At 41.6% G+C, this 5094-nt stretch overlaps 1 protein-coding gene across 2 annotated transcripts in view; it reads right to left on the reverse strand.

Annotated features, from left to right (window-relative positions):
- Positions 1-4820, reverse strand: part of LOC126386078 (ras-related protein Rap-1b) — a 15041-nt gene extending 10221 nt beyond the window's left edge. The window contains exon 1 of one of the 2 annotated variants that reach the window (XM_050038199.1): positions 4726-4820. The gene's annotated coding sequence lies outside the window, so the exon portion shown is untranslated. The remainder of the gene's footprint in view (positions 1-4725) is intronic. The other variant, XM_050038200.1, reaches the window with a different exon arrangement.
- Positions 4821-5094: the final 274 nt, after the last annotated feature.

Consider the following 5094-nt stretch of genomic DNA (forward strand, 5'->3'; position numbering starts at 1 on the left):
GGCCGGTGAAGAGAAGGTAAATTATGACTCCCAAACCTGAGTCTGGATTTTCCCCTCACGTTTCAACATGACACACAGTCAGAGTAAAAACATGGAATAAAGACATTTAAATCTGCATCAGGTGATGTTTGTGGTCACACCCACACATCATCGCCTTATTAAACTGTTACTGCTGATGTGTTAGCAAAGAGTTTGATGATTCATCTTTATGTTTGTGTCACATGATGAATGTTCGTCCAGTATTCTCTCTCTGTGTTTGGTCTCCACCACCTCCTGAGTCTCTAAGGCTGCTGTCAGCCCTAGAGTGGTCTCCTCTGGTCTGAATCAGGGACTCATGTTGTTCCAAAGTTGTATAATTGCCTAGAGTTGGTTCGTGTTCTCACGGCAGCATTTACAAGAGGACCAGATCAAATGCCTTGTGTGAGAAAGCTGCTCTTGATTGGTCAGAATTTCCATGTGGGAAAAATCCAGGAAGTAAAGCAAACGTTGAAGAAGAGTACACTTGCAAGATAAATGTGACACTTTCTAATGTCACAATGGAGGGACAACTACGCAGGTTGATTTTAGCGCTGCTCATCGTGGACTATATTGCTGTCATTGTTCATTTTAGTCAAACCATACAGTTTGAAAACGAGGCGCGGCTCCAACTAGAAAACAATGTTTTGATGCATTGGATGTGCTGAATGTGCATATTAAGGCAGTACAGGAGGAGGTGCACATTAATAATCCTCCAGGACTGTAACATGCTCATGTTTAACCCAAACAATGTGTCATGTGACTGCAGCTGGTTCACATCCAGGTCGGAACACGTTCTCACCACAAACCAACCGCACCAGAGTTCCTTTGGAGCCGGACTGAGACCACCTCTTCAACCTGCAGTTTGCTGATAAAATCTTTGTGGTTTTCACACTGTGAGCAACATATTACAACAAACAGGATACTCAGAAGTTTCAGATGAATCCAACAAACAACAGTTCAGATATCAGATCATGAAAATGACACCTCGAGGTCACTGAACACTAATGGATAAACTGTTTTATAACCGTCAAACGTCTCAGCAAGTAACACCTGGATAATAAGCAAATAACATACATGCAGAGCATGATTAGTCAATAGTTGTAGTGGAAAATTAATCTGCAGCTATTCTGATCATCAGTTTATAGGTTCAGTTATTTAAAAGCAAAAATGCCAAAATATTCTCTGGTTCCAGCTTCTTAGATGTGAAGATGTGCTGGTTTTGCTCATCATATTTGACGGGAAACAGACTTTTTGTCACTGACAGGCTCAGATTGTTATTCTAAGTGTCTGACAACATTATGAAAGGATCCCTACAGAGATAGAGCTTTGTGTTAGAGAGTAAGATCCAGAAACAGCCCTGAAATCACCATCACCAAACCCACCAGACTCCATTTAAATAAACAGTCATGTTAGTGTGTATAGAGGCAGCATGTTGTCACATCTGACTGGTGAGTTAAAGGTTAATTTACACCAAACCAGAGCTGGTGGTTGTTGGAACAGTAGAAAGATGAACCAAGATGGTTTCTGTGCGTTTGATTTTGTTTCTGTCGAGTGTGTTTAATGATGATAAAATGAAGTCTGGTGGGTTTGGTGACGGTGATTTCAGGGCTGTTTCTGGTTCAACTAATGCCCAAAATAACAGCTGTATATGTCTGCAAATATTATTGTTTTCATTCATCAGCTGTCCAACTGGTCGATCACTTTGTCTAAAATGCCATAAAATAGTGATAAATGTCCATCATATTTCTTTCTACTATCTGATTTTGTTTGTCCAACAGTCTGAAACCAGAAATATGCAGTTTACCATCACAGTGGACAAATAGAAACACAAAATATTCACATTTCAGACACTAGAACCAGAGATTTTGGGAACAAAATGGACATGGACATAACTTATAACTGATTCATTTTCTGTATACTTGAATAATATACTGTTAATATCATACAACACCAGAAGTGATGGCTTAAAAGGATCCTTCAAACAACCATGCATTCTAGATCCTTTAGACCACCATGGGTTCTAGACCCTTCAGACTACAATGGATTCTAGATCCCTCAGACAACCATGCGTTCTAGATCCTTTTGACCACCATGGGTTATATATCCTTCAGACCACCATGGGTTCTAGATCCCTCAGACCACCATGGGTTCTAGATCCTTCAGACCACCATGGGTTCTAGATCCTTCAGACCACCATGGGTTCTGGACCCCTCAGACTACCATGGCCTCTAGATCATTCAGAACACCATGGGTTCTAGACCCTTCAGACTACAATGGGCTCTAGATCCCTCAGACCACCATGGGTTCTGGACCCCTCAGACTACCATGGCCTCTAGATCATTCAGAACACCATGGGTTCTAGATCCTTCAGACTACAATGGGTTTTAGATCCTTCAGACCACCCTGGGTTCTGGACCCCTCAGACTGCCATGGCTTCTAGATCATTCAGAACACCATGGGTTCTAGATCCTTCAGACTACAATGGATTCTAGATCCCTCAGACAACCATGCATTCTAGATCCTTCAGAGTACCGTGGGTTGTAGATCCTTCAGACCACCATGGGTTCTAGATCCTTCAGACCACCATGGGTTCTAGATCTCAACATTTAAAGCTCTACTGATGTAGAATTTAACGCAGAGCTGAGATACTGCCTCTGACTGTACCAATGTTCCTGTTATTTTGTCCACACCTGCAACATCACCTAAATCTCAACCATGTGGTTATAGGGCTGATATTGATGAGCTATTTGACAAGGTAACTTAACACTGACACATATGAATGAAGTGAGACTGTATGTTCTACATCCAAATGTCAATGATGTAAGATAACAATCTGAGGCGAAACCTTTCTGCTGCACAAATTTCTGCTTTTATTTAAGACTCTGACGCCTCTAGAAATCATTGAAATTAAAAATGCTGCCACAAAAATCTTTCTTACGTAACAACCAGTGATGAAGGGTATTCTTCTGAGAGCTTTTTATCATCAAAATGTTTTTATTAAGGCTGCGACTGGTGATTATTGTTGTTATAAATTCATCTGCCGATTGAGGCCCCTTTGAGTCCAAGGTAACGTCTAATCATTTACAACAACAAATTCTCACATCTAAGAAGCTGAAACCAGAGATTTTTTGGTAATTTTGCTTCAAAAACAACTAAAAGTTCAATTGACAATCACAAAAGTTGCCAATTAATAACAGACACAGCTTCGTTTAAAGGAGTCAGAAGCTAAAAAGGTTGGGAACCATTTTTTCAGATGATTATTGGTGCATTCAGGGAAAATTTACACAAAGAAAATCAATAATTCGTGTGTTAGAACACCTTCAACAAATGCGAAAAAATATTTATCCAAAAACTATTTCGCAAATGTAAAACAGATCTGCTAATACACAAATAAAAAAAATCTGTGAATACACTAAATTAATTTACAAATTAATGAAAAACATTTGCGAATATTCTCCCAACATTTACAATTTTACACTTGCAGATTTGCTTTTTTTGCAGATTATTTTTGAAATTTATTTGTGTATTTGCATTAATGTTTTCTGTTTGAAATATTTCTGAGCATTTACAAATCTTTTTTGTATTTGTGTAAGTTTTGTATTTACAGATGACACATGTACACACAGGTTGTTCCAGTGATGTTGACACAAATCTATCTCCGTACAATCAAACAGGTTTTCTGTGCTCACATCTTTTTAGACTTCAAACAACCAAGAGATTCAATACAAAGAGGAGTCATGTTTCCTTCTGTTAAACGATCAAGAACAGTCTCACCTCACAGTATCAATATTATATTGATCGATCACCAGCCTCAGATCTATCTCACATCATGTATTTGTATATTTTTGGTGCACTGAGTGTGTAGTTCTGCTTTTTCCAACAGGCCCCGAATGCAGCATGATGTTAATCTACTAAAGTAAAGTTGGTGGAGGAGAAAGATGGACGGACACACACACACACACACACACACACAGACACACACACACACACAGACACACACACACAGACAGATCCCTGAGTCAACCAGAACTAGGTGGGGCCTGTCAATACTCAAGTGTGTGTGTGTGTGTGTGTGTGTGTGTGTGTGTGTGTGTGTGTGTGTGTTTGTTGCTGACAGTACAACAGCAGAGGAATAAAACCAAGCCTTGTCTCTACACTACAGTCAGACAGACAGGTAGACAGACATGCAGGCAGACAGGTTCCTCCAAACTCCTCAGCTCCGCAGTCTGCAGTAAGTTACTTCCTCTCTTATTTCTCCAGGAGAGCAACGTGAGTTCCGCAAGCTCTGTGGCCGCCTCAGAACGCTCCCCCCCGGGCCACCTCTGGCGGCAGGCCCCGCTGCCTGCCGGAGGAGCCGGAGACAAGCTGGCACGCGCAGATCTTACAGGGCGTGAAGACGGACAGACAAACAGCCGCCATGTTGTTCCTTCGCCCGTCTGTCTGTCTGTCTGTCCTTAATATCAACAGTATTATCGTTAACGGGAGCTCCTGTCTGTCTGCCTCTCTGTCCGTCCGTCTGTCCGCCGGTCGCTTCCGCAAACCCAGCCCAGCTCGGCTCGGCACCGGCCTGTCCCCCCTCCACCACCGACACCACCCCACCGCCCCTGTCCCGGTCCGGCCCGGAACAGGTCCGTGTACATGATGGAGGGAAGAAAGAGGAGAAAAAGGAGGAAAAGAGAGAAACGAGAGAAAGGAAGCGGTACTCACAGTCATCCACCCGTCCGCTCCGCCGCTCTCTCTCTCACTCTCACCTCCACTCTCTGTCTATGTCGCTCGACCAGAGCCGCTCCCTCCTGCCGCCGCTGCGCGCTGACGTCAAGCTCGATGCAGTGAACACCGACGTTTCCTGTCAACTCTTTCAAAATAAAAGAACAAAAATAAAGCTACAAAACATTTTTAACATTAAGATAAGATATACTTTACTGATCCCCCAGAGGGGAAATTCAAATATCACAGCAGCACAAGACAAAAACAAAAAGACATTAAATAGAATAAAAATTATTATTATCGTTATTATTAAAAAATAAAAATTAAATGTTATAATAGATAAATAAAAAAATAAAATAAAATTGCTAC

This window comes from Epinephelus moara, chromosome 24, assembly GCF_006386435.1.
Source record: "Epinephelus moara isolate mb chromosome 24, YSFRI_EMoa_1.0, whole genome shotgun sequence".
In the NCBI taxonomy this organism is placed as follows: Eukaryota; Metazoa; Chordata; class Actinopteri; order Perciformes; family Serranidae; genus Epinephelus; species Epinephelus moara.